Genomic DNA, 16,117 nt, shown 5'->3' on the forward strand with positions numbered 1-16,117 from the left:
TCCTTCATTCCCCGCTGGTAAAACAGGATGTCGTGCAGTCTGAACTGCACAGCTTATGTGAGTTTGTTTTTCAGCCTCAAGGGTACTTCGTCTCGATTTCAGCATTTGATATCTTGCTGGCTCTGACTTTGCCTCCTCATGTGTCATAGAAAAAAGAAAAAAGAAATCTTCAAAAGAAAGTGAACAAGCCAGAAAATATTGAACTCATTCAATTCACCTGCGAATAAAGCACTACTCAGCTGCCGTGCTCCTTCACATCAGTCACATCCATGAGTTCGTATACACAATTCAGCTCCTCCATTTTCACTTGATCTGTCAAAACAAGTCTTGAACTCATCCTCATGGTGGGGCCTCATGTCTCTATCCTCTTCCACTGAACTGTCATTCACTAGGTCAGAAATAAAAAACGTCATCTTTGTTACATGAGGAATACAGCAAATTTAAGATTTAAGTTTTGTTCTACAACTTAAAGAAAACAGTGGCTAAAACAATATCTGACATGGTGATTATTTATATTTTCGTTAATGATGTCTATAGGCTAAAGATTGACTAAATCTGTCAGCATGACCCTCAAGCAAAACATTGTCAACAAGGCCACAGGTCCAGATGGTGTCTGCTTTTCTATTTAAGAAATGTGACATTGAATCAACACCTGCCCCTTGCCCCATTTCCTAGGGGTCCATCCACTCCCACACCTTACTATCACAAATGGAAAAGAGCAATTAACGCAGTTAAACCTGAGTCATTCTGTCCATAGGAGGACAATGGCTTTGGATCTCCTGCTTTGACCGCAGTCATGATGAAGAATATATAAAAGCTTATGATGAGCAAATCACCACTGGTTTATGGCCAGCAGCTACATGGATATTCCTACTGGTTTGAATTCAAACAACAGGCAGGCAAAGAAGATTCAGTCACCAATTTCACACTTGAGACCTTTTTAGACAAGACGGATGTAGCATTAATGGTTTGATGAATTGGTTAAAGTGTTTCAGTCATGTTGTTCACGCTTCGTTCAAACATGTCTTCAAGACTGACAGAGAGAGCCACAGGGCACATGGATATTTGTCTTGCATAAGATCAGATGGTCAAGTTCTTTTTAGACTCACAGTGTTTTCACATGTCCAATCAACATCACAAAGCATGTACCCTAAATGCACCGTGGTTGTGGAAAACAACAACAGTGGACACAAACGGCTCAAAAAATACCCCTTTATTTGCATGTTAAAGCTCATTAAACAGTCAGCAATATAAACACTCTGACTGGCGTCATATTCATTGAATTGCTCGTACAATAACAGCATATTTGTAATTAACTTTGAAAAAATGTTATCATAATACCCCCTGAGGACTCCACCTGCACAGCTCTGTATGTGAGACTAAATGGAGCAGCTCAAACGAAAAAAAATGTAGGTTTAAACTATAGTTATGCCACAATAAAATTATATTTTGCCATAAAATTCAAATCAACCTGACAGGCATACTGTATTTTGCCACACAAAACAATGGCGAGAAGCTGAAAAAATGGCTTAAAATCTAAAAAATCTAAAGAAAATGATGGTCACGGTCATGGCTCAAATGCTTTTTATCTTTTTTAGTTCTTAGTTCTTTGATTTATCACATATTTTATTATCTGTGTTTAGATCTTGTCATAGCCCTAGTTTTCGTCAGTTGTCTTAGTCTTTTTCCTCTGGCTCACACACACACACACGTATAGTTAATCAGTCACAGCTGCACTCACTTTTCTCGTCAGTCTTCCCTGTATTTAAGCTCCTTGGTTTTGTTCAACACTCGTCAGATCTTTGCTGTTACTGCTGTGGCGTCAATGCTGAGTTCTGATTTAGCAGTTGTACCAGTTTTTGTCCTTTGTCAGGTTGTTTTTGTGTTCTAAGTATAGTTCTTGGTTTTCCAGCCCAGCTTAATTTTTTTGTTTTTTTATCAATGAAGTGATTCATTCACTGCCTCCGGACTGCTGCTTTCCACATTTGGGTCCTCCAAGCCACATTTAGGTCGTTCTCTCCAGTTCTTTTGGCTCATATACTGTGGAAAACCATTAAGTGCTGCAGTTAATCATTGTAGTGAAAAACCATGCAAGAGAAAAGTTTGGACAGCACCGTGATTTTTTTTTTTTTTTAAATGTAATAACTCAATCTGGCGGATTCCTGATTGGAATTCGACATCTGATCAGATATCAAATGAATCCATCGCTTACTGTAGTTGGTAATGTGACTACAGTATATGAAAGTATATAACCCTAAACCTAACCTAGTAAAGCTTTAATAAAAACTCATCATAGAAAGGCACCAGGATGTCTGAACACCAGAGGTCTGTTTCACAAAGCAGGTTTAGTGAAAACTCTGAGTTGATTAACCCTGAAATGAGGGAAACTCTGAGTTTTCCATTTCACAAATGGAGGCAACTCAACCCCGAGAAAGAGGGGTAACTCTAGCCTGTTTCACAAAGAGAGGTAACTTAAAGCGATACTCCGGAGTAGATTCAATCTGGGGTCATTTGAACCGTGATATCCAGCCAAGCAGCCCACCCGCAGTTTTTTCGATATTGGCTGAACATCAGCTGAGTTACTGAGTTATCCCGAATAGCTTCGTACAATGGTTAATGGATCCTGGCAGTATCTCCAAAATTACCACACTAAAATCACATGCCATGACACCAAACTTCTACAGTAGTACAAATATGGTCTGTACTCACAAAACGATGCATTTGGAAGTTTGAAAATAGTCCAGGAGTTTATTATTATCAACACAAGCCTGATAGCTTTTCTGCTGCTAAAGCTGCGTCGACGTCACTTCTGGGAGCTGGGAGCTTCAAAGTAAGATGAGGGTTGATCTACTACTGTAGACAACAAAGCAAGGCTGCTCAATTTCTCCATTGATAAAATAATTTCGCAACTCTACAACATAAAAATTCATAAAAAAAACAGAAACATGCCAACTTTTCAACAGTTTGTCAGCTGCTCTACCAGAGAAAACAAGACATTGGATTTGTTTTACACAAATGTCAAGGATTCATACATTTCCAAATCAAGACCTCCCCTGGGTAAATCAGATCACAACCTTGTTTTTCTCTGTTCAGCATATAAACCCCTTGTCCAGAGACTACCTGTCACAAAAAGGACTGTTAGAAAGTGGTCACAGGAAGCTGAAGAAGCCTTACAGGGTTGTTTTGATGCAACCGATTGGATTTCTCTTTGTAAGCCACATGGAGAGGACATTAATGCCATGACTGAATGTGTGACTGACTATATAAACTTCTGTGTGGACAACACCATCCCCACCAGAACAGTGAGATGCTTCCCTAATAACAAACCCTGGATCACCAGTGAGCTAAAGGAACTATTGAACAAGAAAAAAAGAGCCTTTAGGGAGCGAGACAGGGAGTTACTGAGGAGTATACAGAAGCAGCTCAAAGTCAATATCAGAGAGAGCAAGGAGGTGTATAGAAAGAAGCTTGAGAGTGAACTGCAGAGGAACAATATCAGAGATGTGTGGTCAGGAATGAAGAAGATCACAGGCCTCAAGCAGAGGGAGGATCGGATGGATGGAAGTCTGGACAGAGCAAATGAGCTGAACACATTCTTCAACAGGTTCAGTTCAGGAACAAGCTCACCATCCTCCCCTCCTGTTCCCAGCCAAAGAGACATCCCACCCTCCTCTGACCCACAGCTTTCCTGTAACATCTCCACCTCCACCTCAGTCATGGATTCTTCTGCTTCCACTAGTTTGTCTTCAACCAAATCAGGAGATGCTGCTGTCCCCTTTGCCTCCCCCTCCCACTTTTCTGTTTCTAGAAGTCAGGTGAAGAGGCAGTTGGAGGGACTGAACCGGAACAAGGCTGCAGGTCCAGATGGTGTCAGCCCCCGAGTCCTGAAGGCCTGTGCAGAGCAGCTCTGTGGGATTCTGCAACACCTTTTCAACCTTAGCTTGACCCAAGAGAAGGTACCACTGTTGTGGAAGACGTCCTGTCTGGTTCCGGTACCAAAGAAAATTCATCCTTCAGTCATCAATGACTACAGACCTGTTGCCCTGACATCCCACATCATGAAGGTCCTGGAGAGACTCCTGTTGACCCACCTGTGTAAGCAAAACAGCACATATCAGGACCCCCTGCAGTTTGCTTATCGCCATGGAGTTGGAGTTGAAGACGCTATCATACACCTGCTTCAACAAACCCACTGTCATCTGGACAAAGCAGGCAGCACTGTGAGGATCATGTTCTTTGATTTCTCCAGTGCATTTAACACAATTCAGCCTGATCTGCTTCGTCTGAAACTCCAGAAGACTCAGGTGGAGGCCTCAACAATCACCTGGATTAATGACTACCTGACAAACAGACCACAGTTTGTCAGACTGAAGAATTGTGTGTCTAACCAGGTGATCAGCAGCACAGGAGCACCACAGGGGACTGTACTTTCACCATTCCTTCCAGTACAAGTCAGACTCCTGTCATCTACAGAAATATTCAGATGACTCTGCAGTTGTCGGGTGTATCAGAGATGGACAAGAAGCTGAGTACAGAGAGCTGGTGGACCGCTTTGTGGCATGGTGTGGGAACAATCATTTCATCTTGAATGTTAACAAAACAAAGGAGATGATTGTAGATTTCAGGAGAAACAGTGTCAGATCAAACCCTGTTTCCATCATGGGAGAAGAAGTAGAGGTGGTTGAGAAATATAAATACCTTGGTGTTCATGTGGACAACAGACTGGACTGGAGACACAACAGTGAAGCAATCTACAAGAAAGGACAGAGCAGACTGTACTTCTTGAGGAAGCTAAGGTCCTTCAAGGTTTGCAACAAGATGTTGCAGATATTCTACAAGTCTGTTGTTGAGAGTGTCATTTCCTCTTGCGTCATCTGTTGGGGCAGCAGCATCAGAACCAGGGACCTAAAAAGACTCAACAACCTGATAAGGAAGGCTGGTTCTGTTCTGGGGACGACTGTGGAACCTCTGGAGACAATAATGCAAAGAAGGATTTTGCATAATATCAAGAGAATTATGGACAACCCTGAACATCCTCTCCATGAGACTGTTATCGGAAAACAGAGTCTCTTCAGTCAAAGGCTTCTTCAGTTTGGATGCAAAACGGACCGCTACAGGAAATCATTCCTGCCCACAGCCATCAGCAGCTATAATAACTCTTTGATTTAATTGAGTTACATCAACATTTAATTTCCCTCTGGGATAAATAAAGTATTTTTGAATTTGAATTGAATTGAATTTGATGTAGAATATAGCATATACTTTGTTGTCTACAGTAGTAGATCAACCCTCATCTTACATTGAAGCTCCCAGCTCCCAGAAGTGACGTCGACGCAGCTTTAGCAGCAGAAAAGCTATCAGGCTTGTGTTGATAATAATAAACTCCTGGACTATTTTCAAACTTCCAAATGCATCGTTTTGTGAGTACAGACCATATTTGTACTACTGTAGAAGTTTGGTGTCATGGCATGTGATTTTAGTGTGGTAATTTTGGAGATACTGCCAGGATCCATTAACCCTTGTACGAAGCTATTCGGGATAACTCAGTAACTCAGTAACTCAGCTGATGTTCAGCCAATATCGAAAAAACTGCGGGTGGGCTACTTGGCTGGATATCACGGTTCAAATGACCCCAGGTTGAATCTACTCCGGAGTATCGCTTTAAGCTCTCGTTCAGTTACCGTAGTAACAGACTCTCTGAACCTAACCTGGTCGGGACCAGGTTTTACTCAAGAAACCTCGAGTTTCTTTCTGTCTCCGCCCTCTTTCAGCCACACACGCCATTTGATTTCCTCATTCATTCAGTCAGCAGAGCGAGTTCTTCTACTTCTAGAAGTCCATTAGGCACAGTAGGAGACGACTTTTTTTCACGAACATGGCATGTCCTTTTGACAACGATCCCGTGGATGAAGGTGCAGCATTATTGCGCAGAGAATTAAATATTCGTCGAGATTATCAGACCGCGCATAGATGTTTTTTAGCATTTACAGACAATTATCTTTTTGAGCGGCACCATCAGAATTTTGTTGGGACAAAAGAAAAAAAAGACATAAAAGACAAATATTTGTATGAATAGGCTTAAAAAAGATATATATATAGGCCTATTATATTTTATAAAGACACTAGTGTCTTGGGGGTGGACTCCCTCCAGGGATTCCCTCAATCACTGGCCTTCTGTTAGAGGTGGTGGTTTTGGGCACCACCCGTTTTACGGGCATCTGCCTTCGTTCTGTTGGCTCAGTAGGAGTCTGTGTTAGTTTAAATAGGCTTAATTATTTAACAGAACATGATATAGATGAGAAGACATAGTTTATGTGTGTGAAAACAGCATTATGTTGGGAATAAAATAACTTCACAGTCAAATAACCACTTAATATTTACTTTATAGTGTAAAACATGATCAAAATGAGGTACCTCCATGCCGAGGTCTCACCTGTTTGAACAATGTTTTTATATTTCATCTTAAACTGCTGCCAAGTGCGCTTCTCCCCAGCGGGATTGCACCTAAATGAAATAAATGAATGGGCTACCATTCAATCAGTTTTCCCTGTAATATTGTGATTGCAAAGGACTACATTTAAACTTACACTTTTGCTGCTGCAACGGTGTTGCACTTATTTCTAAAAAAGTATTGAAACTCGCCGTATGAGCGCATTAAGATTTCCAATTCGAGGTTGGTGAAAAACGTGGCCCCTCCTCTTCCCCGTTGCCAAGGTGACTCGTCGAATCGGGGCTCCATTGATGCTGGCTTTTTAAAGTTGTGGCGCACACGCAAAACTCAAGGTGAACCTACTCAGAGTTGATTAACCTCACTCAAATCAGCGTTTCTGGAACTTGATCTCAGAGTAGATCAACTCAGAGGTCAGGAATAGACTCAGAGTATGTTGAACCTGCTTTGTGAAATGGACCCCAGGACAATCTTAGGACCTTTGTTAGACTGTTTGACATCCTTGAGCCTTGTGTTATTCCCAAAATATTAATTTTCTATATTTCTTTTTTCACAAGCGGACACAATTTACTAGAGTCTTAAGGAAATGTTTGTCTCATATTTTGGTCAAATTTATACAGAGATTTATACAACAGCTCCTGGCAAACCGCACTCAGCTGAGTAGGTTGGACAGGACCTCAGTTCTGCAGTCCTATTCAACCATGAATAAGAAAAAATGCACATGCAGCAGTGCCAACAACCTCGTGTAAGTTTTTCTGAGGACACAGCTATCCTGGGTCTCATTACTAACACATAAGATGAACGCACATTGAATACAAACATGAGATTCAGAACATTGTAGAGTGTCACAACCACTTCCTAACGCTTAATACTTAAACAGAGGAAGTGATATTCAATCCTAAATCCACCTCTGACCAGTCGCTGGGCTCCACAGTGTTTCAGATCACACTAATAAACCAGAAGAATAACAAACAAATACAAGTTAATACCATAACCAAGTATCTGCAGGTGTTGTGACAAAACAGAGATTTCTTCCTGGCACATGTCCTACGCAGACCACATTGGTCTTATCCCTTTCTGATTGAAGACATCGGGACTTCCTCATTAACAGCTGCTGATCCGCACATTAACATTACCTGACGATCCTCTGATGGAGTTTTGAGGTTCTTAGAGTCTTCTGTTTCCATCAGATGTTCTGCTCTTGAGAAACTTATCATTGGGTCTGCCAGTCACAAATTGGGCATAGTTTGAAAACTAAACCAACTTTGATCTTGGAACAATTACAACGCACACTTCAATTTCATGTAAAAAAAGATTACCTTGGATGTCAGCAGATTAAACAAGACAGGCTCCTCCTGAAATGTTCTAATCAAAAGATGCATTTGACTCGATGCGGTGCTGTGAAGTACTTATTTTATTCTTTATCATGCATCCCCATACCACATGATATTAGAAGCTTGCAAGAGCAGAGCGGCTGCAACCAGGACAGGTCAGGTGCTGCAGTTGTTCTCTTCTGGCAGTGCCAGTTAGAAAACACCTCTGTGATGGCACTATTTTCCCTGGATTGGTTGAACTCTGTACTGCAGTGTGATAAAGTTTGTATTCTTATATTAGAAAAAACACTGTAGTACAAGAATAAATGTGCTGAAAAGAAATGATATCCTTGAGGTAATTTTTTTCATTCTTTTTATCTTTTTTCTTTTCACCTCCCTGACAAGGCAATTTGATAGTATTCTAAAGATAGATAGATAGATAGATAGATAAATACTTTATTAATCCCAATTTGGGAAATTGTTTTGTTGCAGCAGCATACAGTAAAGATATAGAATAGAATAAAATAAATATAAAATAAAATACAATAAATAAATAAAAATAGTGAAAAAAATAAAGTGTTCAGTATTCCACGAAGATAATACACTGTCAATGTTTGCGTCGGCCACAATTCTCTAATGGAAGCAGTCCTTTTATTCTTTCACCTCGCATAAAGCACACTTGAAAGCACCAATATGCTCAGATTTGTATATTTGTTAAATCTAAGGGTGCACTGCAATTTCATGTAAATTATTGCAAATTTTATGTGTCATTTATTTGAGTGTATCTTTAATTCATGGGCTCTCTTTCAGAAAGCATCCAATTTTTGTGCCAATATGTACAAATCCTTTAATTCTCCATAAGGTGAACATACTTTTTCACAATTGTTTGCACTATTTTATTACCAGATTCGATTTGCACAGGGTAAATCGGGACAACCTCATGTAGAAGACTTAAGAAATCCGTCAACGAATAATTTAACCATTTTCAGGAATTTTTCTTTGATGCATCTTTCATGCCGAAAACATTTTGATTATCACAGCTTGAAAAAGATGTCTGATTATCAGTCCAGGCCTCCAGAACTGTGCCACCAAGAGTGTTTGAAGCCCCTTAACTATAAGATATGAGAGTATTTATGATGAAATGAGGAGAGAGAGCAACTCATGAGATAATGTGCAACACTGTATAATGTCAAGCACAGTGTAAAAGTCAGATTATAGATCACAGAGCATTTGCCAATGCCAAGAATTTTGGAGTTCTTATAAGTCATTTCACGTTTATCACGATGCTTTCATCTCTTTTAATGATGTCTGTGGGAATGTAGTGGTGACTATTTTTACTCACTTTTATGTTTTCCTTGTTAAGAAATGTGTTTTTTAAATTAAAGTTATTATTACAGACAGATGGTAAAGAATGGAAAGGAACTATACCCCTGGGAAAAAAACAAAGTTATAATGTATTATCTGTAGCCTGTTTTTCTCGGCAAAGAATTCGTAACGTAACGTGCCTTGCTTGCTCAGATTTCCTATTCTGCCTGGGCGCTGATCTCTTGACCCTGAAAACTTGGTGCTATGTGCCTTCCTGTTGTTGTGAAGAAAGTGTCACTCCAGAAGTTATAAATCTTCTCAAAACACATCCGTGTACTTCCAAATTGTTGTTGTATTTTGAATTGTAACCAATGTAATTTGTTTGTAGTTTTTTGCCAGAAAAAAACTCTTTTATAATGGCTGTGAGTATGACTCTGATATAATGAAAGGCTGATATATCTCTTTTTCCTCATTCAATGAGTGGGGATATAAACACGTGCTATTCTTGCCCTGCACGGATATCCATGTAAAAATACAGCATGAGTTTAAGAACACACACATTTGGAGTGATGGAGAAACCACAATTAAAGTTTTTTAATCAAATCAAATTTATTTATATAGCACATTTCATGCACAAACAATTCAAGGTGCTTCACATAAAATAAAAGCATTGCAGCAGGGAGTGGAAGAAGCATTAAAATACATAAAAGAATATAAAGAGAAACAAATAAAATCATTTAAATGAATTTAAAAACAAGCAACAGTCTAGATAAGTTAAAAGATAGCGTGCAGATTTCATGCAGACACATGGGAACAGAAATGTCTTTAACCTGGATTTAAAAATGTCTACATTTGGTAAAAGTTTAATCTCCACTGGCAGTTTGTTCCACTTGTTTGCAGCATAACAGCTAAATGCTGCTAATCCGTCATCTACCCACAAAGCGCTCGCACACTGACTTGGTCTCTGCATTTTAATGATCTATCCATTGTAAATATTTGTAATTTAAACATTTTAGAGTTTCAAGAAGGACATTGGATCATTCATTTCCTCTTCTTCCCTAACTCAACCATGCTCTTGCTTGTAGCAGATGTGTATATCCCACTGGTTACGTCTCCTTTTCTTCACAGCTTCAACTGACATTAAACAAGAGATGGAAGAAGAATAGCTATCGATTAGATTGCAAGAACAAAATCAATACTGTCTAAATTTTGTGCATTTGACTTTGTCTTGTTATCAGTATACCTAGCAATTCCTATTCCAAGCTGCTCCGTAACAAACCTGTCACATCTTGTCTTTAGATTTCATGCCTTGGTTTACTTTACTTTTTTTACTTTTTTTTTTTACTTTACGTTTATCAGCTTTGTGCTGATGAACGAAGCAAATCAGATGCTATTTTTGCTCTGAATACTTTAATGATATTTTGTGAGTGTGCAGTGTGCAGAAATTATTGACATCATGTGATATTGTCTTTATCTGATAAGATGTGATAGTATCACATAGAAAATACAGGCTTGTTGTGCAAAGACCTCAGTGTTTTGAATAATATGAAAGTGATTAAGACTGTATGGGTACAAATTTCACATTAGGGTACGGAAAGGTCAGATGGTTGTGAGTCATCAATCGGACTATACTCATTAACATGTATACAAGACATGAATGGAATATCTGCAACTTATGTAATTGTCATAATCAGACAATCGGACAACATCCTGGACTACATACTGAACTCGTAATGTGACACTGAGGCTACAAGAAGGGGAAGAGTAGACTCTGCTCTTTAGATCCTTCAGTGTTTACAGCAACATGCTGCATAGTCTGTGTTACAGAGTGCAATCTGCTCTGCAGCCATTTGTTGAGGAAGCGTCCAGAGCAATGGACAGTACTGCACATCCTCCACATAACACAGTGATCAAACAACAAAGAGTGTTCAATCAGAGGCTTCTTCATCCCTGCTGCAACAAAGAACAGTACAGAGGGTCATTCCAGCCCACAGGGATTACAGGAATGACTGATAACTGTTACTGTTTCCTTATGCGGGCTGCATGATGGTGCTGTGGTTAGCACCGTCATCTCACAGCAAGAGGGATCCAGGCTCAAATCCTGGCTGGGGCCTTTCTGTGTGGACTTTGCGTGTTCTCCTAGTGTATGGGTGGGTTCTCTCTGGATACTCCAGCTTCTTCCCACCATCCAAAAACATGTACGTTAGGTGATTGGTGACTCTAAATTGTCCTTGGGAGTGAGAGTGAGCTTGCATGGTGGTTTGTCTCTGTATGGCCCTGTGATGGACTGGTGACCTAGGGTGTACCCCACCTCTCACATAATGACAGCTGGGATACACTCCAGAATAAACACTATTTTTGTGATTACAAATGCAGCTCCTTTGGCTTTTTGTCCACCTCCTCCGCCTCACCTTTACACTTTGCATCAGTCTGCTGTCAGTGTCATAATCACTGTTTTCTGTGACCGTGGCATCAATCATCTCATGACCTTCATGTTGCTGCCGTCACTAAAACTGTGATGTCTGTTATCACATGCCTTTTAAAGCACCTGTAGTTGTGTCTCTATAGTGAGACCTGCTCACCCAACAAATGCTGCTCTTTTGTGGTCAACTTGTATCCATCTTTGAGGATCTGTGTTAGTTTCCAGGATAGCAAACCTGTACCTTAAAAAGTTCAGATGGATCCCAGAGGTAGTATTTTCAGTCATAAGGTATCTTTCTCTCCCTCTCTCATGTTATGTTGGATCTCTGGGATCAAACATATGTCTCCACAGGATGAAATGCAACAAGACATTGCCAGGAGCTTTTTGATCCCACAAGCAATTCATTTAAATCTGAAATACAGAAAGTGAGACATAGAGACATGACTTGAAACTTAAAATAATGACTGAAAGACTATTTTTCATTCCTAAAGAAAGAGTTTAAGCACTTGTTTCTGCCCTTTGTCTGAAAGGGAAATCACCATGAAAGCTTCTGATGAGTTCATTTCCTTCATGTCTGCTTTGGGAGTGATTACAGTAGTGCTTACTGCCCTTCTCCTTCATGGTATTATGACCAACAGCGAATTATCATTTAGAAATCAAATCCTGTTCTCAGCCATTTTCAGTTGTGTCTACAAATGCTGTTTGATTCCACCTTTTTTTATTTTTATTAACAGGCAACCCCCAAAGTGAAGAAAGTATCAGACTAAACGGTTGGGCAATTATAACAAATATAAATTCAATGCAAGTATGAGGCTTTGCTGAGTGGTTTTATGAATAATACGACATTTGTAATTCTCAGTCTGGCTGAAAATGGGTTCTTTTGAGCCAATGTGCAAAACAAAACATGTTTCCTAAGCACAAATATGAGGATGTACAACTTGTTTTTCAATAGTTATGTTTAATTTTAGAAAATTGTAGAAACCGTGAAAAGGAGCAATGAATATACTCAGGAAGAGTTGTCAAAATGGTGCTTTAGTGAGACACTTAGTTGGTTTTTCTTTCATTTCTTCAATACCACATCTGTAGTTGAATATTTCATTGACAGTGAAAGCTAAAAGAGAAAGCTGCATTCAGACTCTATGAACACTGCTTCCCCAAATATCCTCAATTAGGACACAGAAAATAAGATCTTTAAATGTTCTTTTTAGCAATGACTTGTCTCTATTCATTAATCATACGCTATTCAAACATTACTTTTAGGTTTAAATGGAGATTATGTAGACATTTTTAGAACAGATCAGCTAATTGTGTGTCTGCTGTCCTAGAAACTGTGACATTATCGCTGGTATGTTGTTGAACTGGTTAATCTGGAGCAATTCCATATCCCAGAGCAGCTTACTTGTGTCAGCCTCTACTTATTGCCTTTGCCAATTTTTTTTTTTTACATAACCAAAGTAGCAGGAACACACACACACACACACACACACACACACACACACACACACACTCATAGTAGCAAGTTATAGTTTGGTTTAACTGTTTATGTTTTTGTAGCTAAAAGTGATGTGCAAGAGATGGATCTGGCATGAGAAGACTATGTAAGTCCACTGGGTTACAGATTTTATAATTCATACATGTGACAAATGTAAATAACTACCCCTTGAAAAATTGCCAAGAGGGGAAGTTGGCTATAGAGATAAAAGGCTGTAAACATGGACATTTTAATATAGGGGTTATGGAAGGGTTATGTTTTTTTTAAAGACCAACCCTCTAAGTAGAGCAACTTTCTAAATGTTTTTTCCATGTTGGCTTCACTTTTCAGGTTGTCACTTAGTAGATCTAATAAAAGTATACCAGCATGACCAGTAAAGCCCCAATAATACAGTCAATCCAACTCCCTGGGACAAACACTCCCTTACATACTTTGAATATCAGCAATCCACAATGGTTGATTTATTAAAATCTGCCCTAATTCTGGGTCTTAAACAGGCACAATTATACATTAATAGTCTTTGTACAATACTTTAATAAGATATAAATGATAAACCTCTCTGGAACTTACATTTTTGACAAAGAGATGTTTTATGTAACTCTTTTTTCATCAGAAAATAAAATCTGTAAACTTATTTAACAGATATTGTTGATATTAACCAAAAGAGCAAAGACTAAAAAATTGGAAAAAAAAAATCTTTTGACCACTTTTTTCACCCCAAGTTTATTAACTGGATTAAATTAAATCTTTAAAAGTGGCATTCATGCGCAAAAGACATCAACATATCCAAAAACACAACAACATTTCAGAAAACAAGTCAATTCACAAAACAACAATTTTCTGATGTTCTCTGAAATGTTGTTTTGAGTGAATTCTTGTTGTCTCGTCTGTTTTCTGGTTTTGTATTATCTGAAATGTCAGTGTTTTGAGAATTGTTGTCATACTCTGTTTTGTTGTTGTGTTTTGTGAAATGTTTGTCTCTTGTCCAGTGTTTTGGTGTTCGGTGCTTTAGTCTGCATTTCTAACTCGTCTGTCTGACAGGTGTTTCTGTTCATTTCAGCACATGGACAATTCTTCATCAGTTGCAATGCAGCTTGCATGTGTAGAGCTCATTGTCAAGACTGTTAATAAATTGAAGGAAGGTCCACTCCCTGAATATTAATAATACAATTAGGACTTAATAACATTCAGAGGATCAAGAACATTAGTTCAGTTTTACCCAAAAGTGGACACTTATCAGGTATATAAAAAAATGTCTTTCTTGTAAGAAACGGAAAAGGCCAAAACAGAATAATTTTATTTAGCTTTGTAAAACCACTTATGCATCACTGGAAAAAAAACACTTCCTGAAACTTAAAAGAGAAGCTGTTATTTATTTCTCTCTTAAATAAAAACTACTGTATGTTATGTTTGTTTGGTTATTACAGAAGCACTGCATGTGGATTTGTCTGTCTTTATGCACCACGCTGTTTACACTGTATGGCTCTTACGAGGTTCTGAGTGTGTTTGTTTGCTCTCACGCTGCCTGATACTTGCACAACACTGCAGCCCCCTTACAGGTATAACATTTATATGACTGCATGTAGAGCACAGTTGGTGGCATAGAAGGAAGGACAGAACAAGTCATAACCACTAACTGACAGGACATGTACAGAATCTGCTGAACTGCATGGCCACCTGCATGACAACATGGGGAACAAACCGCACGGAGCATGTTGTTGTTTTGTGTTTTCCTGTTTATGACAAGTCAGTGTTTGAAAAATGTAAAAGCTTTATGGCAAATCTTTGCAGCATGCTAAACTAAGATGGTGAATATGATAAACATGCAAGACAATGATGTTTTTATGACCTGTGTGTGTCTACTCAGCTGCAGCATGTGGCTGTGGACTCTTTTTAATAGTTTGAAACTGTTAGAGAACAAGTATAATGCCTAAACATTTTTTTGTTTGATGGAATCAAATAAATCATCATAAACAAGGTAGTCCTTGGACGTACTATAATTAGGTTGGTAAAGATAAATCAATCATTTTTGATGTTAAGAATATAACTGCATTGGTAATTGGACTCCTGGATTGAATAAAATGTCACATAAACTGGTTAATGATCCAATTTTGCTTTTAAAATCTGATTTTCTAAGGTTTTGCTGCAGTTCCAAAGCAAGAGACAAGGCAAGATGTCAGCATTAATGTCATAGTCAACATCCAAGTGGGCTATGCTGGGGAACACTGGCAGTGTGCCAAATGCGCAGAGTCTGCGCCATTTCAACAGCACATCAACCAGATGCCCCACTCAGAGCTAGAAATGGTAGCAGCCACTAAACATAAATGTATAGTTATAATCATCATTATCATCCTATGCTGACTGGGTTATCAACGCAGCATCAAATTTAATGTCTAGAAATTGTTTGGATGGCCTGGTGAAACATTCCTTTGAATACCTGGATGCTAATACTGCTGCCACAAGTACAGCAACACATCAGATGAAGGCACAAATAGTTTCTAACCACAACATACCCACAACCATCAGCGAGTATCTTTTACCCAATTTATAGCTGAGTATTTATGACCTCACAGTGTGTTTGAGAGTGACGCCTTTCGTGACATGATACTGCACATACATATAAGAACTAGACAGTATTTCCCTGACAAACGAGTGCCACACTTGTATATATATATTTTTTTCAATTATTTTTATTTGTTTATTTATTTCAAGCCAGAATTTAAAAAATAAATTAAAAATATATATATATATATTTATAAATAACAGTCACTTATGCCCACTGGGAATAGAAAACAACAAATGATAAATTAAACAACAGAATACCAGCTTGAAAAGGAGTGGGATGAAGACAAGCTTATTTACTCCCACCCCCATCCAATCCGCAATAGTTTACATGTTTTCAATTCCCACTATACTCCGTAGTCAACTGCATCAACAGTATTCATAAGTTTACATATAATATACATCACTGCAACATATAGCCATAACATACACCTATTATATATCACACATACATACAACAGTATTCATATGTTTACCTAAACTATACATTACTGCAACACATAGCCATACATACATACATACTATACACACGTGATCACCCCATCGGTCATCATCACCATCACCCCATACTCATC

The sequence above is a fragment of the Odontesthes bonariensis genome, chromosome 23 (assembly GCF_027942865.1).
Source record: "Odontesthes bonariensis isolate fOdoBon6 chromosome 23, fOdoBon6.hap1, whole genome shotgun sequence".
In the NCBI taxonomy this organism is placed as follows: Eukaryota; Metazoa; Chordata; class Actinopteri; order Atheriniformes; family Atherinopsidae; genus Odontesthes; species Odontesthes bonariensis.